Source organism: Canis lupus, chromosome 7, assembly GCF_011100685.1.
Source record: "Canis lupus familiaris isolate Mischka breed German Shepherd chromosome 7, alternate assembly UU_Cfam_GSD_1.0, whole genome shotgun sequence".
NCBI classification, from domain to species: Eukaryota; Metazoa; Chordata; class Mammalia; order Carnivora; family Canidae; genus Canis; species Canis lupus.
The window spans coordinates 68034367-68061399 of record NC_049228.1 but is presented as its reverse complement, the minus strand read 5'-3'; the positions used below and the strand labels follow the sequence as shown (position 1 = coordinate 68061399).

General features: G+C 33.2%; 1 long non-coding RNA gene across 4 annotated transcripts in view; it reads right to left on the bottom strand.

Moving 5' to 3' along the window:
- Positions 1-27033, bottom strand: part of LOC111096804 — a 140992-nt gene that overhangs the window by 83603 nt on the left and 30356 nt on the right. Inside the window, exons 1-3 of one of the 4 annotated variants that reach the window (XR_005362592.1) lie at positions 14006-14143; positions 7392-7486; positions 6275-6448 (exon numbers count right to left, since the gene is read on the bottom strand). The exons of 2 other annotated variants lie outside the window; for them this stretch is intronic. This is a non-coding gene — a long non-coding RNA (uncharacterized LOC111096804). Of the gene's footprint in view, positions 1-6274; positions 6449-7391; positions 7487-14005; positions 14144-27033 lie in introns of those variants that run through there. One more of the 4 variants, XR_005362588.1, reaches the window with a different exon arrangement.

The following is a 27033-nucleotide window of genomic DNA, read 5'->3' as shown; positions in this document are numbered from 1 at the left end:
TTTCAAAAATAATATAAAGTCAATGAAGGTAATCCTCAAATGGTTATTATTTGATAGACATATATATGTGTGAAATTTAAAGATTTAATAGAAGAGTAAAGCCTGTATAATTCTCTATACTGGTCAAATTTCTTTTCCAGAAAAGTTGCAGGCACCCTAAATAAACAGACCTTATGGGTATGAGGAAGAAAAGGGTCAACAGGAGTCATAACTTGTGTTTCCTCAAAGGTTCCTAAGGCAGTTTTGATCCTAACCAGAACTGCCTGCAAATACTGGCTGATGGAATTTACTAGCTAAGAATGAAAAGAGACCCAAGGAGTTGCTTTGTAATGATTTCTTATCTAGGACAGCTTGTAGCTGGATAAACCTGGTCTATCTAGATTATTTATTATAAATTATCCTGCAATTCATGGGCTGCAACTGGGCTGGATAATGCATATTAGTCATTTGACCAGACATGGACTAAAAAGACATAAAAATAAAGAGATCCCAAAACTCAATGATTTCTCTCTACTAACTTCCCTTGCATTCAGGTAGCACTACTCATGGAAAACTAAACTGCATCTCAATATGGGAAAAGAAGGGACACCTGCTCAGCAGTTGAGCATCTACCTTTGGCTCAGGGTGTGATCCTGGAGAGCTGGGATCAAGTCCCACATCGGGCTCCCTACATGGGGCCTGCTTCTCCCTCTATGTCTCTATCTGTCATGAATAAATAAATAGAATCTTTAAATATATATATATATATATATATATATATATATATATATATATATATATATGAAAAGGAGATCTAAGACATTAGTCTGAAAGAGTCAGGACTCCCAGATATGCTGTTGCTTATGACTTATCTTTGTGCTAATCATTAGTAAAACTCCGTTCTCAGTAAGTCCACAACTACCTATGTATCTAATAGTTCTAGTGTTTAGGATTTCAGTGTTGCTCCATTCCTACAGAACTCTCTCTAGGTCCTTAAGGTTTATGCAGAATCACTATGCTGTGCTCATCATTGTCTTTGGCTGAAGTCTGTCTGGTTTACACTACTTTACACTAGTCTACACTTTAGACTAGTATTTCCTTTGGAATAAAAACTTGGCTTTCAATTTCAACTTTCCCTGTATACTTGGCCTTTAAAAAAAATAGCTTTGAGATATTGCTCACATACCATACAATTCATTCATTTAAGGTGCACAACTCAATATCTTTTAGTATGTTCACAGAGTTGTGCAACCATTATCACAATCTAATTTTAAAACGTTTATCACATCATAAACTATGTACCCATTAGCAGTCACTCTGCCACCACCTATCCACTCCCTTTCCCCAGACCTAGACAGCCACTAATTTACCTTCTGTTTTTATAAATTTGCCTATTCTTAGTTTTCATATAAATGGGATCTTACAACACATGGTCTTTTGGACTGTTTCTTTCAGTTCACATAATGTCTTTAATGTCCAAATTGTAACATGTCCAAGTACTCCATTCCTTTGTATTGCTTAATATTGTTCCATAGTATAGACATAGCATTCTATTTATTCATTCATTGATTCATAGGCATTTGGATTGCTTCCACTTTTTGGTTACTTATTAGGAATAATGGTGCTAAAAACATTCTTGTACTAGTTTTTGAGTAGACATTTTCACATTTCTCTTGGGTACATATATAAGGGTGAAATTGCTGGTAACTCAAAGTTTGACATTTTGGGAACCGTTGGTCTGTTCTCCAAGTACTTGTCCCTTTTATATTACCACCAGCAATTTATGAGGCTTACAACACCTCCACATAATCACCAACACTTGTTATTATCCATCTTTTATGTTTTTACATAATGTCACAATGTAATTTTGATTTGCATTGGCTAATGAGGATGAGCATTTCAGATGCTTATTGGCCAGTTGTAAGTCATCTTTAGCAGAATATCTTTTCATATCTTTTGCTCATTTTTGTGGTACTCTTTTAGTAAAAAATGATGTGTTAGAAGAGTTCTCTTTATATTGTGGTTAGAAATCTTTTATCAGATATATGATTTAAAAATATTTTCTTTCCTTCTGTAGATTGTCTCTTCCTTTCCTTAATAATTTCCTTTGGAGTACAAAAGTTTTCAATATTATTATAATCCAGTTTATAAATTTTTGCCTTTTGTTACTTGTGTTTTGTAATCATATACCAGAAGGTCTGCTTACCTTACCTTACGATCACTAAGATTCACTCCTCTCATTTCTTCAAAGATTATTTTAGTTTTAGCTCTTATATTTATTTTTTTTAAGATTTTATTTATTTATTTATTTATTTATTTATTTATTTATTTACTTATTTATTTGAGAGAGAGAGCTGGGAGGAGGGGTTTAGGGTGTGGGACAGATTCCCTACTGAGCATGAAGCCATACATGGGGCTCAATCCTAGGACCCCAATATCATGACCCAAGCCAAAGGCAGACACTTAACAGACTGAACCACCCAGGTGCCCCTAGCTCTTATATTTAGACCGTGATTTATTTGAAGCTAATTTTTGGTTATGGTGCTAAAAACAGATCCATCTTTGTTGTTTTGCATGTGATATCCAGGTGTCCCAGCACTATTTTTTCCCACAAAAAGTTCTCTTGGCACCCTTGTTGAAAACCTATTAACCTTAAATGTGAGGGTCTATTTCTGGACTCTATTATATTCTATTGACATATATGTCTATCCTTATACCAGTACCACAGTGTTTTGACCATACTTTCATACTGAGCTTTGAAATCAAGAAGTGTGACTCTTACTTTTTTCTTCTTTCTCAAGATTCTTTTAGTTATTCTGGGATGCTTGCATTTGTATGTGAATTTTAGGATCATCCACTCAATTTCTGGAAAAAGATAGCATACAGCTTTAATTTTGGTAGGGATTTTGATGAATTTGCCATAGGTAGATCGGCTTTCAGAGTATTGTCATTTTAACAATATTATGACTTTATGATCCATCAATATGGCATGCTTTCCATTTGTGTAGGTATTCTTTAATTTCTTTTAGCATTTTTTGTAGTTTTCAGTGTACAAATCTTGCACCTCTTTGGTTAAATTTATTCCTAGATTTTTGTTCTTTTTGACCACTGTAAATGTTGATGCTTTTCATTTTAGAATTGTCTATTGCTAATGTATAGATGTGCAGTTTATTTTTGCATATAGATCTTATACCCTATAACTTTGTGAAAATCATTTATTTTTTTCTAAAGATTTTTACTGTATTCTTTAGTATTTTCTATATACTAGGTCATGTCATCTGCTAATAGAGATCATTTTACTTTCATTTAAATAATTTTTTCTTTCCCAATAGGAATAATATTATTTTTTCTTGCCTAACTGCCTGCCTAGAATCTCTAGTGCAATGTTGAAGAGCAGTAGTGAGTGTGGACATCCTTAACTTGTTCCTGATCTTATGCAGAAAGCATTCAATTTCATCCTTAAGGATGTTTTAAGCTGCCAGATTTTCACAGATTCCCTTTAGGGTTAAGGAAAGTGTTTTTCTATTCCTAGTTTAATATATGTTTTTCGTAGGAGTATACTGGAGTTAGTTAAATGCTTTTTTGGTGTCTGTTAAAATGATCATTTTATATATCCTCTATTCTATTCATATACTGTATTATATTAATTTTTGGGCACTAAACTAATATTGCATTCCTGGGATACACCACATTTGGTGTATAATTCCAAGTTTGGTTTGCTAATATTTGTTAAGGATTTTTTCTTTCCTACAATCATAGTAGATACTGGTCTATACCTTTTGTTTTGTTTTGCTTTTTGTCTGACTTTGGCATCAGGGTAATACTGGCCTCACAGAATGATACTAAATGTATTCTCATCTCTTCTATTTTTGGAAGTTTTTGAAGAGCTAGTTTTAATTCTTCTTTAAATATTTAATAACATTGACTAGAAAATCTTGGCTCAGCTTTTCTCTGATGGGAGATTTTTAGTTACAGATTTAATATCTACTTGGTGAAGATATATTGAGATTTTCTATTTCTTCTTGTATAAATTTCATTAAAGTCTTTCTAAGAACTTGTCTATGTCATTTAAATATCTAATACGTTGGCATAGAGTTGTTCACAGAATTAACTTATATCTTTTATTATTTTTGTAGGGTTGGTAGTAATGTATACTCTTCATTCATGATTTTAGATGTGAGAATTCTTGATTTTTCTTTGTAAGTTTAGCTAAAGATCTTTCAATTTTGTTGATCTTTTCAAAAAGAACCAAATTGGTTAACTGATATTCTCTATATTTTCTCCTTTTGAGTTCATGAATTTCCATTCTAATCTTTACAATTTCTTTTTTCTGCTTGCAGATATTTAGTTCATTCTTTTAGCAGCATCTGAAGGTAGAGGTTATGTTATTAATCTTTTTTCAACTTTATCGTGGTATAATTGACAAAATCATATATATTTAACATGTACATGATTTGACTTGCATATACTTTATGAAATGATCACCAAAATCTGATTAATACCCTTTGTGAAAATCATTTTTTTTCTAAAGGTTTTTACACATCTATCACTTCACATAACTTACTTTGGTGATGGGGTGGTGAAAATATTCAGATTTTCTATTTCTTCATGACTCAGTCTCACTGGTTGTATGTTTCTAGGAATTTATCCACTTCTAGGCTATCCAAATTTTATATATATAATTGTAGAATTTTTTTACAATCTGATGCATTTCTGCAGAATCATTTATAATGTCTTCTCTTTCACTTCTGATTTTGATTCCTTTTTTCCTTAGTCCAGCTAATTGTTTATCAATTTTGTTTATATTTTTTAATAAGATCTTCATTTAATTGATCTTTTATATTTTTTGCCTCTATTTCATCATTCTGATATGAATGTATATAATGTGAATGACATAATATGAATATATTATATATTATAATATATTCAATATATTCAATATTTCTGTTCTCATCTTTGTTATTTCCTTCCTTCTGCTAAGTTTAGGTTTAGTTTGTTCTTTTTCTAATTCCTTAAGATGTAAAGTTCAGGTATTTATTTGAGATCTTTCTTTTTTCTTAATGTATTTCCATTTATCATTTGTTTCCTTTTTAATTTCCCTCTTCATTTCTTCTTTGACTCATTGTTCAGAAGTATGTTTTTTTCCTTAATTTTGAGCATATTTGTGAATTTTCCAGATTTCTTCCTGCCATTGATTTCTAGTTTCATGCCATTGTGGTTAGAAAAATATTTGATGTGATAATACATCTTCTTAGATTTGCTAAGGCTTAATTTTTTACTTTTTATTTGACATATCCTGGAGAATGTTGTGTGCATTTCAAAAGAATACATATTCTCCTGCTATTGGATAGAATGTTCTATAATGTGTATTAAGTTTATTTGATCTGAAGTATGGTTCTAACCCAATGTTTCCATATTGATTTTGTCTTGATTTTTACAGTGGGGTACAGAAATCCTCTACTAGGATTGTTGTTAATGAGTTGACCTCTTTATCATTATATAATGACCTTCTTTTCTCTTATTACATTTTTTTACTTAAAGTCTATTTTGTCTGATATAACTAAAGCTACCCCTACTTAATTCTTTTTTCCATTTGCTTGAAATATTTTTCCATCCCTTCACTTAAGTCTATCTGTCCTTAAAGCTAAAGTGTCTATCTTGTAGACAACATACACTGGGTCATTTTTCTTTTCATTCATTCAATCATTCTTTGTCTTTTGATTAGCAGAGTCAATACATTTATATTTAGAGTAACTATATACTGACAAAGATTTACTAATGCCATCTCATCAATTATTTCCCTTTCTCTTTTTTTTGTACTTTCCTTGTTTCTTTCCCATCTCTTTATCTTTGTGGATCTACTATAGGTTTTGCTTAGTGGTTACCATGTGATTCATATAAAATATCTTTTACTTATAACAATTTATTTTAAGCTAATGATAACTTCATTCACATAAAAAACTTTACCCTTTTATTCCTTTCTCCACATTTTATATTATTGATTTCACAATTTGCTACTTTTTTTTAAAATAGGCTCCACACCTAGTATGAAGCCCAATGCAGGTTTGAATTCACAACCCCAAGATCAAGACCTATGCTGAGATCAAGAGTCCAATGCTCAATCAACTTAGCCATCCAGATGTTTCAATTTACTACTCTTTATATTGTGTATCTTTTAACAAATTATTATACCTATAGTTATTTTTAATACTTCTGTCCTTAATCTTTGTACCAGAGTTGTTAACACAGCATCATATTATATAGTACTACAGTATTCTGAATTATATATACTTACTTCTATTAGTATATTTTATATTCTTATATGTTGATATGTTTCCAATTAGATCCCCTTCATTTCAGTTTCAAGAACTCCTTTCAGTTCTTGTAAGGCAGGTCTAGTCTTGATGAACTCCTTCAGTTTTTGCTTGTCTGGGACAGTGTTTGCTTCTATTTCCTTTATAAAAGACAGCTTTGCCAGGTAAAAAAAAAAAAAGAAAATGACTGGTTGACATTTTTTTCTTTAAGTATTTTTAATATATCATCTACTGTCTCTTCACTTGTAAAGTTTCTTTTTTTTTTTTTAATTTATTTATGATAGTCACAGAGAGAGAGAGAGAGAGAGAGAATGGCAGAGACATAGGCAGAGGGAGAAGCAGGCTCCATGCCCTGGGAGCCCGATGTGGGATTCGATCCTGGGTCTCCAGGATCGCGCCCTGGGCCAAAGGCAGGCGCTAAACCGCTGCGCCACCCAGGGATCCCACTTGTAAAGTTTCTGTTGAGGATTCTGCTGATATTCTTATAGGTGCTCCTTTGTGTGTGAAGAATTTTTTTCTCTTGCTTCTAAAATTATTTTCTTGCCTCTGATTTTAGACAGTTTTACTTTTATTTTTCAGGGTTGAAGTTTGGCAGGGGGAAGGGGGTACCTAGAGCTTTATGAACTCGGATATCCAAAACTCTCCTCAGATTTGGAAAGTTCTCAACTAGTATTTCTTTAAATAAGCTTCCCACCTCATTCCCCCTTTATTCTCCTTCTGAGACTCCAGTAATGCATACATTGTTTCACTCATTGGTGTTTCAAAGACCACATAGGCTTTATTCACATTTTTTCATGCTTTTTTTCTTTGTTCTCCTCTAACTGGTTGTTTTAAATGACCTCACAGATTCTTTATTCTGGTTAATCAAGATTGTTGATGATGTTCTCTATTGCATTTTTTTTCATTTCATTCATTGTATTCTTCAGGTCCAGAATTTCTATTTGGGTTTTCTTTTTTAATGATTTCTATCTTTTACACTTCCCATTTTGTTTGTATATTATTTTCATGATTTAAATCACAAAGAATACACTATAAATATATCAAAAATTTAATGAAGAAGACAATTGTACGTTGAAGTGACTAAAATCAAGTCTTAACCTGTAATCAGATGTTGTATTGAATCTGGCCTCCACTACTTCCCAGTGTGTGATATCAGGGGTGTCATTTCATCTCTTGATTCTTGGTAATCTCTTCTATAAAAAGAGAATGATAAAAAGAAATGATAGTACTTATTTATTTCAGAGAACTCTTTCAAAAATAAAATGAAATGAGGTGCCTGAACATAATGTCTGACATAGTTTAGCACATGACCAACATTAGCTGAATAAAGGATGAGAAGGACCTGGACTGAGGAGGGAAGCAGTGGGAGATTTCCAGGCAGAGAAAAAATTAATGTGAAATATAAAAATTCAAGTAGGAGAGAAATAGTTTGTTTTCTTTTTTAAGCTAAAGTATATGTAAACTCTGATTGATTTTGTCAATTCTAATAAAAATACACTAATTTCTCAGTCACAGCAGAAATATTTTCACTGGAAATATTTCCTAAACGTATGCCAATTCAGAATATCTTTTGGCAATGAGAAGGGAGACTACTTGGACCATTGTATCTATTTCAGATCCTTACTCAGAACTCTGTGAAATGTTACATATTAAAAATAAATTTCACAGCATATTATTATATATCTGCTCATAAGTGATTTTCCAAATTGATTGTCACCTTTTCCTAATTTTGGATTATGTTTTCTATTTCAAAGTGAAATGCTGGCATGCTTACTATATTTTTTTTCTTCTTCAAATCTGGATGCCCAACTGTCAAACTTCTAAAATTTTACTTCCTACCACAGATAAATATGTTTTTAGATACACTTTTAAATTTTGCTCTAATTTATTTTGCCAAAGCAATGACAAAAAGAGATGCCTGCAACAAACAGAGAAGGAAGAACGAAATCTTTCCAAACATAGGCATTTTCTAAATTATTTAACACATGGAAGAGGTTGCTGAAGCTGTCTTTCCAGTAGCTCACAGATTCTCTGACTTTTTTTATGGTTCATATTTTAAATGTTGCTGCTATAAAAGCTGTGTTTAGAGTTACATTACTAAATGTATCCACAAATAAGCAGAATCTTGTGAGTCAAATCTATAACATATTTTGCTCACAACTAGTCCTTATAGTGGTGTATAATTTAAATACTACAAATTCTGACACTAGTTAGACTTAATTTAAAAATCTAGGTCTGTCATTCACAAGTTATGTGGTTTTAAACAAATCACTTCTTATTCCAAAGTCGGTTTCCCAATCTGTAAATGAGGATAATAATAAATGATGACCACATAGAGTTAATGAGGATTATAGAAGATAGTGGATATAAAATGACTACAAATTAGAAAGAGTTCATTAATTATATCTATTATTTTTATTAGAGAAAGAAACTGGTGGAACATGCAGAACATATGGAAAAGTATTATGAGAATATTGAAAAAAAAACATGGTCAAGTTTAGCTTAGAGACCCAAAATATGAAGAAAAATAATATAGATGGTATCATAAAACAATACATAATAAAGAATTAAATAAATAGGACAGGCAACAAATTTATAGGAGTAATTGCTCATAATATAAAAACACTGGTGTTTTATGTAGTGAAAGTTGAATATTACCTCAGGTAGGATGGCAATGGAAAGGATTCTTATGCCCATAGTTCATGAGAAAATAATTTTGAGAATCATTTTTGACATTAGAAAGATAAGCCCAACTTTCAAAGTCTAAATATTTCATGATAATTCTGTAGCAGAAAGATTTCTTGCCACTACCACATTAATTCTGCCCTTCTGATCTCCTAAGCACTTTAAAAAAGGCAATATATACTGGATTCAAAATGGTAGATGCGGGAGCTGAATAATAGCCCCATAAACGTTGACATACTTGGAATCGGTAAATGTTATATTATATGGCAAGATAAAAAGAGAAGTTGTATACGCGATTATGTTAAAGATTTGAGATGAGATTATCCTGAATTTTCCTCTTATGTGGATATGTGTGAGTCCTATGTGCCATGTCTCCGTATAAGAGAGAGTTGGAGAAAGACTTGACACAGAATAGAAAAGGACCACGGAACAGAAGAAGAGGAAAGTAGAGTCAGAGGAAGAAGGCGTTACACACACTGTCTTTGAAGATGACAAAGGGGGACATGAGCCAAAGAATACAAGGAAGCAATTCTAGATGCTGGAAAAAGCCAAGAAGTAAATTCACAACTAGATCCTCTAGAGGGAGCATGACCCAGTTGACACCTTGATTTCAGGTCAGTGATACCTACTTTAGACTGCTGTCCTCCAATACTGTAAGAGAATAAATTTCTGTTGTCTTAAATAACAAATTTATGTTAATTTGTTATAGCAGCCACAAGAAACTAATACAGTAGATAAAACACATGTTTTTATATGTTTTAAATCCCCATTAAAGGTAAGAAATTTAAAAGTCATAAAACTAAAAAAAATAAAAATAAAAAATAAAAGTCATAAAACTATAATAATTAAGCAAAAAGGAGGGAGAAATATCAATGAAAGAGAAATCTCAAGAAATTTCCAGTAGTTGTTGAGTGGCCAGAAATATCTGCAAGGAGATTTTATTGTAAAAGAAGATAGCTACCAAGGAGAACCTAAGAGAAAGCCCTGAAGAAGACACAGCAGTGGTGATGGAAGGACATGAATGACTTCTGTCTAGACATCCATATCTAGGTTCCAAAAAGAATAAGTCATTTTTAAAATAAAATTGGGCAGACTTTCTAAAGAGAACCACCAGAACAACTAATTTAGTTGTTGATAACCAGAGTAAAATTTTAGCATTCTAATATGTTGAATGCCCTTTCAGGCCCAAAAATATCCTGCTCTCAGGCCCAGAGTACACAATCCATTATCCATCTTAAATCTTCACTCTTGAGTTTGAATAGGCAACTATACATTAAGCCTTTGAGGAAAGCCCACAGAAACTGGCCCAAGAATGGAGCATTTGTTAGGAAAGATTAAAAAAACATTAAATTCTATTTCTAATTAGAACCACACAAATATCCAAGATGTTTCATGCCTAAAATAAGAAAAGGATGTCATGAATAAGGAACATAAAATAAGACAAAACTTGTGATTGCCCCCCAAAAATAAAATTTCCAAAATAATAGAAAATAAAAAAATAAAATAAAAATTTCCAGAATTGGAATATTAAAAAAATCAATAAAATCTTCCAGAGTATATTACAAAAAAATTAAAACAGATATATGAGAAAAGCAAAAACCAACAAATATATAATATCTATATAAAACAAGATTTCCAATATCAACTTAATAAAATTCTAAAAAGAAAATAGGAAGGAAATTAAGAAAGGGAATACAGAAAATCTTCCAAAATTAAATGAAGCAGTAAGTCTCCAGATTTAGACACTGAACAAGTATTCATCAGATCAAATGTATTTAGACTCATCATTGTAAAATATTTTTATATCAAGTGCCATTGTGATTTCCATAGAGAAATGAAGTTTTTTTATGTTCTTAAAAGATCCAGAATCAACTTGGTGTTATACTTTCCATTAGCAATACACAATGAAGACCAAAATGTTCTGAGGGAAATGACTTTCAATCTAGAAAAATAGACCTAGGACAATAATCATTCTACTAGGAGAAAGACAGATTACATATATTTTCAGTGATCAGGGATTTAGAAAATTTACCACCCTCATTCACTTTCCTGGGAAGTTACTTGAGGGTGCATTCTAACAAGTAAGAGAGAAAACAAGAATGATGAGATTCAGGAAATAGTATAGTAGATCAACACACAGGAGTAGAGTGAATCGAAATCCCAGGACTACATACAGCTGCATCGCAGAACAAGAAAACAACCAATTTATAATGAAACAGGATGATGCAAAACTCCAAGGAAAAATCTCTGGAAAACAAAGAGAGAACCATAAAATAGTTACTGTGTGAGAGAGACTGGAAATACTAAGAATGGGGAAAAAAGGCCAAAAAAAAATGCAAGAAAAAAAAAGGTTACTTAAATTTCAGGTGGAAAAAAAAGGCTATGAAAGAAATTCATAATATATTAGTCCTCATATGAAATAAAACATCAGTGTAGGACACCAAGTCAATAAGAATCAAGCGGACTGAAACGGGCTATAGGCAATGCATAAAATACATATGAATTGGGAAAATACTATTTAAGTTTTTCCTATCAGCAATGGGGGAAAAAACAATAGTGAGAAATTATAAGGAAACAAAAAAAGTTAAGAAATACATGGCTAAAATATGAAGCAACAACAAAAAAAATCATTATTTTAAGCAATTGGATGAGTATGAAGAGGTTCATCTTTTTGAACGTGATGCTAAAAATACTTCCTTTTGGATATCCAAAGGAAGAGAAATAGTGAGTGGCATCTATAATAGAAATGTAGATGGAAATTATAATGGCACATTAAATACCTTTGTAGCAATAACAGATCATCATGATAATTTAAACATTTTTTATCATTTCAACTTTCAGAATCAACCTATATACAAAGCCTGAAAGGCTTAATTATGGCTGCAAGAAATAAAAATATAAATTTTGATAAGGTGAAACTAAAAACGACAGAAGTTGGCAAGTGGTTAGCAAAGGGGATGTGAATGGAAGGAAGGGTGAAGATACTAAGCCATCATCTTATATTGTAGAGTCAAGAGTTATGACCATAATTAAAGAAATCAATGGGGGCTTAGAAATAATATTTATTAGATGCTTAATAAATTATTCAAAGTGAGTTAAAGTAATATTGGGGAAAATAAAAGAGATGACATAATGATACTTAGAGAAAAGGGACTAATGTAACTAAGGTAAATCTTATTCCATCACAGCAAGATATCATATGTAATACCTAAAATTGATAAACAAAAAAAAACGATAATATATTAATCAGCAATATTATAGTACTGACAAAAGTGCCTTATTTAAAAAAAAAAAAACTTTTAAAATGAACTGAAAGCTCCAAGGAAGAAAAAAAGATCGAGTATTAATACTCATTAAATCTCAATGGTTAATATACAAATGTACTATCCTCTATATTTCTCTAAAATTATATACACAGACACACACAAACACACACATTCCAGTCTGTGGAGTCAAAAAGATTCAGAAATCCCAGAAGTAACTAGTTATATAACTTAGGACATCTTCACTTCTCTGAACATCCTGATCTAAAGTCCCTTCCTCTGGTGTGCGGTTGATAATATAAAATTGGAACATGAGGTACACTCATGTTGTATATTATAAAACATGTTTTATTTATATTAGCTCAAAAATAGTATTCCAAACTTTATTTAATCTAGTCTTTATAAAACACATCCAAGGCAAGCTAAAGGTAGACCATCTTGACATAAACTTGTGAAATAACTAAGTAAATTCTTTACTTTTGATATATTATAGATCCTTGCAGACTTTAAACAAGGACATTAAACACTGGAGTATAGAAAGGGGAAAATAAAAAGAAGAAGTTGACCTAATACATCAAATATTTGATACTTTCTTAGCAATATTTTTAAGGAGCCTTTCATTTAAAAAGTATGAACAATTAATTCTTGCTTCCCAATGATGTCATAAATGTATGGTTCTGTGACAATTGTGAACTATCTTTAAAAGTCATGGTTGTATATAGCATTGGTGCTTATATAAAGCAAATAATAAATTTCTACTCAACATCTACCAAATGCTAAGTACTATGAAACAGTGTCATCCAGGTTCTTATGATATGAATGGTAGAGTATGTACGAAAAAGTAAACATATGGTTCATGATAAATTCCAAATGACTGTAATCAGACTTAGACTTGTCTTTGAAATTGTAATTAAGATCTCCAGCACTAACAAATGCAGCAGCATGTTACAATGAAAATAGTACTAGGATTGATGTCGAACCCTGGTTTATAAGCCAGCTATTTGGGAGTGGGGTGGGTGGGGTTTATATTGTCATTTAATCTCTCAGAGCCTCAAGTCGCTCACTAGTAATATACCATGTAGTCTGACTCCTCAGGCACCGTGGTGAATGTTAAAATGAGTTGACACATGAGAAATTGCTCTTAAAGAAAACAGACTCTTGCTGGGAAGCTGCTCCCAGCTGTGTCCAAAACAGTTGCTAAATGTTCATCGATTTCCCCAGAACAGATCCTCCAGTTTTCCTGCTCTTATTTCAGAAACTAATTTTAACCTTCTTCTCTCTTCCTTCTAGCCCTCTCTCCTCCTGCAGCAGTTACAAAAAGCAAGATCAAATCAGTAGAATTGCCTTTCTTTCCATGGAAACAGAATTATCTTGACTTCTATGTGTAAATACCTAAGGCCAGAAATACAGCCTAGGACTCCTGACTCCCAGCCCCTCACTCTTGTGATGCATCTCAACATACTCACAGATGGCTAGAACAGGGAAAAAAGGTACTTCCAAGTAAAAATTCAATAGCCCACTACCTACCATTGCCAGACTACCTCTACTCACCCATTGGTTACTTATTACATACTTTAATCCTACATTTTGACAATACCAGTTTGTTAAATATGAACTTTGTCCTTTTCTTTTTTTCCCCTCTATGTCATAGATATTTGCAGGCTTTAAACAATTATATATCAATAAATATAGTCATATTTTTGGCCTAGGGTGGTTACTTTACATGAAGAATTATTTCTTTCAGCAAAATGTGTATGTTGGTACCATAATGAAAGAAAGCTAAGCTTTTCAAACTTGAAACTATGAGGAGCACAGTGTTGTCTGAAGCTCTTCAGAACTGATGCCTTGCAAATCCAGAGAGTCAGGCTGAACTTTGCATAGATAATCTTATTGGTACAAGCTCTTGTAGTCTCATATAACTTCACATCGTTGTTTCTAGGCAACCAGGAAGACAGAAACACAGCAACCTCATACTTCTAATGTAGAATCATGTTGGCTTCAAGATCATTTATTGTAATATTTCAGCATTTCGTATAAGCTTATAAGGCTTAAATTAGTCTTTGGTTGATTTTTTAAAAAAGTAAACTATAGTTTGCTAACCATTCAATCACCATTTATAGAGTTCTAACTATGTGTCAAGCACCATTTAAAGAAGAAAAATAAGGCAAAGTGCCTTCCCTAAAATATCTTACAATTTAATGAGGAACTCTAAAATGCATGTAAATATCTAAACCAGACTGCTGTAGTTAAGTGCTATGAGACAGGATTTTTTTGCGCTTAATAATTGCTTCATTTATTTATTGTAATTATCGAGGGCCTATTTATGCCAGAGACTGCACTAGGAAAAAGGACCCTAACATAAATTCCATATTGTCTGTATCCTCCAGACTTACAATTTAGTGAAGGAAGCAGATAACAAGAAACTGATTTTATGTCATCATATGATAAAAACTATACTAAAGATTCAGATAGAATATTTGGCAACATAAGAGAGGCGTTTTGGCCCACTCCTAGATAATTCCCTCTATGTGAAATGCATCCTTCACTTCTTATTTTATCCACATATTCATTTGTCATCCTGGTAATATACTTACTGTAAAGGATGCAGCTTAATTTTCAGCTTCTCTGATGCCACCTTTGCTATACACTGCAGACAGATTTGGTTGCTCTATGCCCCTACACCTACCCTAATGCTTAGCAAATAGAAAAACTGTGGCTTTTTCTTTTTGATGAATGACTGAATACTTAACATTACTCTGTCAGTTTAGTTTTTCCAAGACCTATATCCATCTTCTCAAAGAACCAAGAAATGTTAGCTACTAACTATATTTGGACACTGACATTTAGTAAGTACTAAATCCAATTCATGTTGTCTAAATTACATAAATTAAATATGAAACAAATACAACTTATCTCCAATTTATCTAGGGACCACTCTTAGTATAGCAAGTTAATAACATCCAGTTCAATAGCTGGAGCATCTTGCCTGGTAAGCCCCTAAATGAACATCAAGTATTTATGAAGTTAACACTAATTTTTTTTTCTAGTTCTATGGACTTTAAAGAGAGGGGCTTCTCCATTCTATTGTGTTACACATATCAATCAGGCTTACTAACACACAAGAATTTCCTATTCCTCCCACAAATTAGATTGTTAACTGCTCTAAAATATCTGCTGATTGAAAGGTGACATTAAACATCAGTTGTCTAAAGAAATATTAATCCTAGAGCAATATCCTTCTCACCAAAATATTAGTCCTAGAGCAATATCCCTCTCACCAAATCTTTACTTGCTAAATGCTCTTCTTATGGAGTCTATTTTTAGTTTTCTTCCCTTTGTTCCTCCTTTTGTCTTTGAAAGACTGTCTTTATTGCCTTTACATATTTCAGTGCATGCAGGCTCACAATTATATTAAACTGCCAATTTTACACCAGAGTTGTTGCAAATCAAAGTATTTACTTAAAATATTCAGAAGCATTTCCCCCTCTCTTAAAAAAACAATTTAATTGTTCTTCAAGACCTACTTAAATAATAGAGTGAAACATTCACACACGCGCACACACACATTTTCAAAGCAAAGAGTGGTATATACAAAACAAAGACAGCAGGAATATCAATAAATTCACAATATTTTAAATGCAAAATTTATTTAAAATCAATGGAATGTTATGATTAAAAAATGAAACCAAAAAACAAATAGTCTGTATCTGTGTTTTGGTTACCTATTGCTGTATAACAGAGATCACAAAACTCGGTGGCTGAAACCAGCACTTTGCTTAACAATAGTGATATTTCAACTGAATTAGTAATATTTCTAAATTATATTTCAAGTGGTCGGTGCTCAAAAAGTTTGTAGGGAATATAAACAGATTTTGTAAGATAATGTCTCATAATGATAATATTAGCAAATGAAAATGTATTTGACTTTTAATTTTTTGTATCTGTAGAGTTCAAATAAAGGAAATGTATAGATAATTCCTGTATCTTCATTCATGTCAGTATTATCAATCACTATTCCTTCTTAAAATAATTGTAGAAAGAAAGTAATAGCAAGCATTTGTCACATACTTCAATAAAAAGATTTTTTTTAAAAAACCATTTGACACATTTGACTCGTATATCTTTTGCTTTGGTACATATTGTAATAAACAGTAGGCAGGGGAAAAAAACATTAAACAATAACATGCCTAAAAGATGGAACAGAGAAATAAAACTATTCCTTCCCATGACTTCAAAATATAACAAACCGGGGTGCCTGGGTGGCTCAGCCAGCTAAGCAACTGCCTTTGGCTTGGGTCATGATTCCAGGGGCCTGGGATCAAGCCCTGCATTGGGTTCCCTGCTCAGTGTGCAGCCTGCTTCTCCTTCTCCCACTCCCCCTGCTTGTGTTCTCTCTGTCTTTCTATCAAATAAATAAAATCTTTAAAATAAATATATACATATATTTATTTTTGTTATAAAATATATAATATATATAAATAATATATACTATGACACAATATATATTTTTTATATATAAATATAAATTTTATATATATAACAAAATGGACCAAAGGTTGAGGGAGCCATGGACATCAAAGGAAAACTATCTCTTTACCACAACATGAAAAGACAAAGACTCTTCAACTATAAATTTTTATATCTCCCTACTGAAAAGGCCTACCTTGCTTACAGTGAAGACAAGTATGACTATGCATACTAATAATATGACTTACTTCAGCACTCACTATTTGGTTAGAATTTATAACTTGATTTGGACTTGACTAGAGATATGATTCTGTTGACTAATCCACTTCTGTCTTAAAACAAGCAGATTATGTTTGTCAGTTTTTGAATGCTATTAGGTTAATTCAATTTAGGAAAGCTAATTGGTTTAGTATGTTATTTTTAAGAGGAAAAATTATTCCAAACCTAAGATAGACTGTAGAGATTTGTGCCTTTCCATATGGCTAAAGATGAGCTGAAGTGTTTCAAGTCAGTGAAGCTCCCCCACATGGGTGGGTGCATCATGACACCAGGCAAGATTTGAAAACCCCCTGAGTTTCTGTGGTTTTGATAATCTAATGTGAGAGGAGAATTTGTGAGTTGCCTGAGAATAAAATCATTCCTTTCTCAGGTCATATTAGCAAAGAAGGAAAAGCTTCCTAAGTAAGTCGGTAAGATGACATACCACATACTGTCCAGGTCTTGAGGCTTCTTTAAACCTAAAGATCATTCATCATCATGCTGTGATTTTAAACAGCTTTATAAAATTTTCAAAATATCAGTTTACACATGCAACTGTGCAATATTCCAAGAAATGAGAGCTTAATAGGCTTTATTGATTATTCTATAACTTTCAGAAATTCATATGCTAATTATAGTCACTGATGCCTTAATAACTAATTTATGTCTAAATTGTATGGACATCATCTCTTTCTCCTAATCACTACATACTGGCATATCTTGTTTTATTGCATTTTGTTTTATAGCACTTCACAGATACTGCGTTTTTTACAAATTAAAGGTCTGTGGTTAACTCTGCATTGGCAAGTCTGTTGGCACTATTTTTCCAACAGCATTTGCTCACTTTGTGTCTCTGTATCACATTTGGTAATTCTCACAATATTTCTAACTTTATCATTATTATTATATTTGTTATGGTGATCTGTGATCAGTGGTCTCTTGGAGCACTATAAACCATGCCCATTTAAGACCACAAACTGAATGGATCAATGTAGTGTGTGTTCTAACTGCTCCACCAACCAGCCATTCCTACCTCTTTCTCTCTCACCAGGCTTCCCTATGCCCTGAAAAACAACAATCCTGAAACTAGGTTAAGTAATAACCCTAAAATGGTCTCCAAGTTCAAGTGAAAGAAAGAGCTATATGTCACTCACTTTAAATCAAAAACTAGAAATGATTAAGCTGAGAGAGGAAGGCATGTCAATGGCTGAGACAGGCTGAAAGCAAGGCCTTTTGTGCCAGACAGCCATGTTGTGAATAAAAAAGAAAAGTTCTTCCAAGAAAATTAAAAAATCTATTTCAATGAACACACCAATAATAAAAAAGCAAAACAGCCTTATTGCTGAGATGAAGAAAGCTTGAGCAGTCTGGATAGAAGGCCAAATCAGCCACAAAATTCCCGTAACCCAAACTCTAATACAGAGCAAGGCCCTGACTCTCTTCAATTCTGTGAAGGCTGAGAGTTGTGAGGAAGCTGCAGGAGAAAAATCTGAGGCTGGCAGAGGGAGGTTCATGAGGTTTAAGGAAAGAAACCATCTCCATAACATCAAAGTGCAATATGAAGCAGCAAATGCTGATGGAGAAGCTGCAACAAGTGATCCAGAAGATTTAGCTAAGATCATTAATGAGGGTGGCTATACTAAACAATAGGTTTGCAATGTAGACAAAAGAGCCTTCTATTGGAAGAAGGTACCAGCTAAGACTTTCACAACCAGAGAGGAGAATGACTGGCTTTAAAGCTTCAATCGACAGGCTATCTCTCTTGTTAGAGGCTAAAGCAAATAGTGACTTTAAGCTGAAATCAATGCTCATTTACCATTCCAAAAATCCTAGAGCCCTTAAGAATGATGCTAAATCTACTCTATCTATGCTCTAGAAATGGAATAACAAAATCTAGATGATAGCATGGTTACTGAATATGTTAAGGCCACTGTTGAGACCTAGTGTTCAGAAAAGATTTCTTTCAAACTAATACTGCTCAGTGACAATATATCTGATCATTCAAGAGCTTTGATGGAGATGTACAAGGAAATGATTGTTGTTTTCATGCCTACAAGCAAAACATTCATTCTACAGCCCATGAATCAAGAAGTAATTCTAACTTTCAGGTCTTATGATTTAAGAAACATTTCATAAGGCTGTAACTGCCATAGATAGCAATTCTTCTGATGGATCTGGGCAAAGTCAATTGAAAACCTTCTGGAAAGGATTCACCATTCTAGATGCCATTAAGAACATTCATGAACCATGAGAAAAGGTTAAAATACTATTAGCCATTAATAGAAGTTTGGAAGAAGTTGATTCCAACCTTCATGAATGACTTTGAGAAGTTCAAGACTTCAGTGGAGGAAGTCACTATAGATATGGTGGAAATAGCAAGAGAACTAGATTAGTAGTGAAGCCTGAAGATATGACTGAATTGCTGCAATCTCATGATAAAATTGAAATGTTTGAGAGGCTGCTTCTAATGGGTGAGCAAAGAAAGTGATTTCTTGAGATGGAGTCTACTTCTGATGAAGATTGTAGAAATGTCATTGAATTTAGAATACTATATAAACTTAGTTGGGAAAGCATTGGTAGGGTTTGAAAAGAGGACTCCAATTTTGAAAGAAGTTCTACTGTGGGCAAAATGCTATCAAACAGCATCATATGCTACAGGGAAATAGTTTGTGAAAGGAAGAGTCAATGTGGCAAATTTCATTGTTGTCTTATTTTTTTTAAGATTTTATTTATTTATTTGACAGAGAAAGAGAGAACACAAGCAGGGGGAGTAGGAGAGGGAGAAACAGGTTCCCTACTGAGCAGGGAGTCCTCTACAGGGCTCAATCACAGGACCCTGGGATCACAACCTAAGCCAAAGGTAGACACTTAACCAACTGAGCCACCCAGGTGTCCCTATTGTTTGATTTTTTTATATTGCCAAAGCCACCCTAGCTTTCAGCAATCCCGTCCTGATCAGTCAGCAGCCATCAAGATGGAAACAAGATCCCCCACCAGCAAAAGATTAACTTGCTAAAAGTTCAGATTATAGTTAGAGCTTTTTAGCAATAAAGTATTTTTTTAATGAAGGTGTCTACAATGGGTTTTTTTTTTTTTGGACATAATGCTATTGCACACTGAATATACTATAATATCATGTAAACATAATTTTATATCCACTGGGAAACCAAAGAATTTATTTGACTTGCTTTATTGTGGCAGTCTGAAACAGAACCAGCAGTATCTCCAAGGTATGCCTGTATTGTGTTCTATATTTTAATACCGGTAATACTGTTGCAACAGAAGAGATAAACCACAACCCAAGAACTTTTTTTTGCCTTATAGTATATTTTTCTGCAAATTTTAAGGGGCAATAAAAGTATATTTTCCCTTTTTTGACATACCCACTAAAAGTGGGTATGTCAAATTCAGTAACAGTGTTTAGATACTTCATTCTCTACAGTAATAATTTCACCTCAGTCCTTGATGATTTATATTACTGGTTATTTGAGAGGTAGGATGTTGTATAATATTGACCAGAAAATAAACCTTTTGAATTTAAAGAGACAGATGTACCAGGATTAGGTTGTTGAAATAGACTGTATTAAGCTGGTGAATATTTACAAGTCTCTAGGTCACTGTAGAGGAACAAGTAGTCTAAGAACATGAAGACCATAAAATATTTACTTTCTTATGACTCTGTATGAGGTAAGCAAGAAATGAAGTTGGAAATTGACAATGGAGCATACAATTCAGCTTACAATAAACCATAGAGGCCTAATTCTTGGTTAATCTAGTAAAAGTACTACCTTCTCACAATAAGGATTTGATGATGAGAAAAGACTTAAACAAATGAACTAACTATGAATCCAAGGTAGAGCAAGTATTATCTGGGATCAAATTACTGACCATGGCCCCTTTTTGTGTAGCTCCAAGATAAGAATGGTTTTTACATTTTTTTAAAGAGTTGTAAAAACAAAACAAAAAAGAAGGAAGAAGAGGAAACCATATGTAGCCCACAAGACCTAAAGTACTCACTTTCCAGTCCTTTACAAAAAGAGATTAGAGACCCCCAGTCTACACCACCCTACCTTGAAGGAGGCCTGCAGGGAGAGGTAGGAGAGGTATGCATGATAAGCAAAGTATAGTAACACAAGAAGCATGAGCTTACATTTTGCACCAAGGAGTTAAATTGCATCTTTGTGTTTGCAAATGACTTATATATGGAAAACATATTGTATTTTTTGCTGAATTTGGTTGTAGTCAATCTAAATAATTATTTAAATAATTATTTGTAGATTCAGGTTGCCTGGGCAAAATAGTTTGGTAGATAATGTGGATTCTTCTTCTTCTTCTTCTTCTTCTTCTTCTTCTTCTTCTTCTTCTTCTTCTTCTTTCTTCTTCTTCTTCTTCTCCTTCTCCTTCTCCTTCTCCTCTCCTTCTCCTTCTCCATCTGCTTCCTCAAGGGTGCAGATAGGTCCCTCAAGATAATGTGGATTATTCTTTTAACTTACTTCTTTGCCTTTCCTTTTTAGAAAAGCCTAGAATCCTATAAATCAAATGCCCAGACCCCCTTGCAGCTAAGATTCTAGATATAAATTAGGTTTCATTACTTGAATACATTCAAATGAAATCTGAAAATAAAAACTATTGTTACAGGCAAACAGGTCATGGTGACAAGAAGGGTAAAAGAGTTCTGGTGACTGGAATAAGTACCTTAGTGTCCGGTGACCAGTTTTTGGGAGTTTGAAAGCAGTTGAGAGAGCAGTAATTGTGGAGGCAAGAGTGGCACACACAATTTCTGTTTGGTTTACAACTGTGATAATCTGCTCTTATAAATCCTTCTATACACCTAATTCCTTTTATTAAATCCTTTTCTACATAAAATTGGAGTGATATGTTTTTCTTGCACTAAAACCTGATTGCAATAGTGAGTCAGCTACCATCTAACATCACTTGCCTCTTCACTAATTTCAGTGATGAGAATGACAAAATAGCTCTTTTTCTCCTCTTCTCTGTTGATTTTCTTGCAGCAAAAAGACTTTTTTTTGAGACCTTGGTTTTTAATGTTACATCACCAGACCACAAAGTATAAATGTTTCGTGCTGGTCAGTAATAACTATAAGCCCCTCCTTGTGGCAAATAATTATAGACATCATTTTCAAGTCCATAATATAACTCCAGTACAAGTAGGTTGTCAAGTTTCTTAGAAACACTCTGCACATACAAAGCACATTGATATGCACGATTCAATAAACAGCAATCCTAACAAAATGCAGACCAGAAAAAAATGACAAACATAAGTTCAAGAACACATTGGAGCCAAGTATGAGGCAGTGTACCTTAACCTTAGGTACAAAACATAGGGAAGGTATAGCAAATATCTCCATTAAAAAAGCTGAATTACAGTATCAGCAGAAAGTCCCTAGTGAAACTCAGTGAGGAAGATGGTAGCAGTGAGAACCAGCAAACATACTCTTTGGAAAACTAAGAAACAAAAGGAACAGAATAAATCTCTTACCAACTTTCATTTGTTGTCAAAAAAAAAAAAAAAAGCCCATTTAAACAACCAGCATCAAAACAGCTATGGGTCATTCTTTGTTGCTGCATTCATACACTTGGGAAATTTTTTTCCATGGTAGATGACAATATTTAGTAACCTGTAAGATACATGTTAGCTCTACAAATAGTTAAAACTACTTCTAGTAGAATATATTAACCCATATATTCAATCTGATTCTCTATAAAAGGTTTAGGGCCAAAGAGAATGATGTAAGAAAATGATGGTTAACTTTTCAATGATTTACATTAGACTAAACCATAACAAGATAACTCTGAATTCAGAGAACAGAATATTAAAATATGCATTATGCTATATGCCCATGTAGAACAACAAATATTAGCCCTAATTACCTGGGGGTGGGAGGGAAGGAATCTTATCCTTATTCATCCAGATATAAATTGAACACCAATAAAAAATAAATTTAAAAATATAGATAAAGAAAAAGCAAACTCAATAGAAAGGTGACAATCGCCAAACACAATCAACCTGTATTAGGTCACTTTTTTTTAAAGTAATCTCTACAACCAACAAGGGGTTCAAATTCACAACCCTGAGATCAAGAATAGCATGCTCTACCGACTGAGCCAGCCAGGTAACATTGTGTCAGATCTCTTCTTACCAATAAAGTTTTTTTTTCCTATTCTCCAAAATAGGATCAACACTTCTATGCCACATTCAACTTTTCTTATTTCTGTCACTAACATTATAATTCATTTATTTTTTTGTATATTTATTGAATAAATATGTATTAAGCACCTACCTTATACCAAGAACTATGCCAGAAGATGGGACTATAGTGGAAAAGAGAATAAAAAACACATAGTGTCACTGTTCTAATGCCTGACTAACAGACCTTGGCCCACTGTTGATGAAATAATCCAAACCAGTCCCACCATCCTCTGCCACCTCTAAAAAACTAACCTTTGACAATGACCAAACTTTTGCCAATGCAGTAATAATTCCAGATAGCTACTAGGTTTATGGAAATTGCCTAAAAATACAATCAGTGGCTAATTAATGTTATGATATTGGAAACAATGTACAATTATCCCTTTAAAATAAGTGAAACATTTTTCATTTATGTTGCATTTTCTATTGTCTTGTTTATAAACACATATATGTACCAATTATGAAACTTGCCTTCCATCTCCCCACTACTTAGGATTTTAAGAGGACCATAATTTTCTTATTTACTTCATTAGTACTTCTAATCATCATGACTCAGAGACTACAATTCCTAAAAAACAGAAGCTGGCAAGAAAATGGTATGTTCATGGGTGCCTGGGTAGCTCATTCGGTTAAGCATATCTACCTTCAGCTCAAGTCATGATCCTGGGGTCCTGGGATCAAGACCTATATTGGGCTCCATGTTCAGTGAAGGATCTGCTTCTCTTCTTGTCCCTCCTCCCTACTCGTGTGCCCTCTCTCTCTCTCTCTCTCAAATAAATAAATAAAATATTTAAAATAAAAAGAATAGTATTTTCAGTAAGACCACATTATATCTTAGTCAATACGTCTCACAATCAAAATTTGGTCAGTTAGATATTTCCACATCTTAAGTGAATGTAGTAAGTCAAAGTATGCTAATACTACTGCAAAGACAACTAGAAAAATCTAATAAATTAAAATTCCAAAGAGAGAACATTTCTTAGATGAGCTTACAATCACCTATGGGCATTTACCAATGCTGAGAGTGGGTTGAGGATCAGGTTTAGCTCAAGCAAAATGTCTCTGCTGGAGGTAAAAGAAAATTATCAAGACTGTAGTGACCATGTTGAGGTGGAATAATAAATTCCAACCTCAAATGCACTGTTTCTTCCAAAAGACATCTGCTGAGTTTTGGAGCTATGTTTGAGGCCAAAGAGATAGGAATAAAACTTTAAAAGATAATAGTGATACAGTCTCACAGTACAGATGAAACAAAAATGTGTTGAGAAAAGCCTCAACAAAAGCCAGTCTCCTCCTCAAGGCATTTGCCATATTTTGAAGTGGCAAAGGGCTGGATTTTGGAGTCTGGGTCTGGGAAAATCAGAAAGACACAACTAAGCCAGTTGAACAGATTGAAGTTTGTAGAATGTAGACAGTTTGAAGAATGTAGACATAAATACTTTAAAAACACTTAATCAAAACCTTAGAAAGTTCTGTGAAGAACATGAGATAAAGAGAAGTAAACTGAACTTTACTAAAACTTTAACTCTCTTAACTCCAGTTCAATCCTTAATGGGCTTGAAGTGATTAATCCTAAATCCTAAATGCCTAAAAGAGGAAAATGAGAACACTCTGGTGGATAATAAACTCATCCTGAGACTTATAATTCTTTTACACATCACAATGCCTGTTTTATAATTAAAATAAAGCAAGAAAATATGACCAATTATGAAAAGAAAAATAATCAACAGGAGTAGATCCTATGATCATTCAGACTAACAATTTTAAAATAATTCACTGATATATATTTTTCTAAGTAGAGGGACTCAACTTTTAGTTTCCAAATCATGTAAGAAATTTGGAGGTCATTACTCCCATTCACACAACAAAGAAAAAAGCCAAATGAATTGATAATCAACAACCTTCTTAGATACATTGGATATTCGAAATCATGGGGCAAACTACTGCCCAATAATCGGAGAGGCAAACTGACGAATACAGATCATCACAATTTACTGGAGCAGAAATGACCATAGAAACTAATACTGGGGTAGGAAAACCTAAATTATAATTTAAAAGTTGCTGGAGGGCAGCCCGGTGGCTCAGCGGTTTAGCGCCACCTTCGGCCCAGGGTGTGATCCTGGAGACCTGGGATCTAGTCCCATGTCAGGCTCCCTGCATGGAGCCTGCTTCTCCCTCTCCCTGTGTCTCTGCCTCTCTTTCTCTCTCTGTCTCTGTCCCTCATGAATAAATAAATAAAATCTTTTTTAAAAATAAATAAATAAAAATAAAATAAATAAAAATAAAAGTTGCTGGATAATTAATGTGAACAAGTCAAGTTTAAAAACTCTAGGGAGATTCAGTCTTAGGGAGGCCCCATACTTCTGTGAGTTCTACTTCCAGAAATCCTACCAGATTCTCACAAGTAGATTGGAGAATAATATCCACATGTTTCAGGTAAGGGAAAAGGACATGTAGCCATTGTATTGATTGTATCAATAGGTCATTTGACAAAATCCAACAAACATTCATGGTAAAAAAATTATAATAATTTTAAAAAAGGAAGAAAAACACAACTCTCAGTAAACTAGGAATAGAAAGAACAGTAAACTAGGAATAGAAAGACCTTCCTCAACTTGATAAAAAAAAAATCTATAAAACGCATTTGACTGATATCATATTTAATAGTGAGAAACTCAAATCTTTCCCACTAACATCAGAAACAGGGCAAAGATGTCTCCTCTCACAGCCCCTTTCAATGATGTACTGGAAGTACTAGCTAATGTAAGAAGACAAGAAAAGGTAGTAAAAGACACAGATTGAAAAAGAGGAAATGAAATGGTCTTTTTCAGATGACAGGATTATCATGTAGAATATTCAAAAGAATCAGCCAAAAAAATTCCTGGAACAAATAAATGATTATAGTATTGTTGCAGGAGACAAGATCAATAAACAAGCCAGTCAATTTCCTATACACAAGTAATGAGTTTGAAATTGATACAATTAATAATACAATATTATTTACATTAGCAGCTCCCAAAAAGAAATACTTAGGTATAAATCTAACAAACTGTTTATAAGATATATATGAGGAAAACTATAAAACTCTAATGAAAGAATTCAAAGAACTATGTAAATGTAAGGATATCCCATGTTCACAGATAGGAAGACTCAATATTGTCATGATACCAGTTCTCCCAACATAATCTATAGATCAATGTAATTCAAATAAAAATAATACTGAGTTATTTTGCAGATAATGACAAACTAATTCTGCAGTCTATATAGAAAGATCTGAAGGAAAACACACACACAGATTTATGATAAATCTATTATTATCAAGATTGTTATTTTAAAAAACTGTTATCAAGTGTGGTATTAGTGAAAAAAATCAACAAATAAATCAATTGAACAGAACAAAAAGTTCAGAAATAGACTCACATAAATATAGTTAAGTGATTTTTAACAAAGGAGCAAAGACAATACAGTGGAAAAAAATACAGTGTTTTTTTTTTTTAAACTTTTATTTATTTATGATAGGCACACAGTGAGAGAGAGAGAGAGAGAGAGAGAGAGAGGCAGAGACACAGGCAGAGGAAGAAGCAGGCTGCATGCACTGGGAGCCTGACGTGGGATTCGATCCTGGGTCTCCAGGATCGCGCCCTGGGCCAAAGGCAGGCGCCAAACCGCTGTGCTACCCAGGGATCCCAATACAGTGGTTTTTATAACAACTGGCACTGGAACAACTGGACAGCCACTTGCAAAAAGAAAGTATCTAGACACAAACATTACACACTTCACAAAAATTAACTCAAAATGAGTCATAGACCTAAATATAAAATACAAAACTATAAAACTTCAAGAAGACAACATAGGA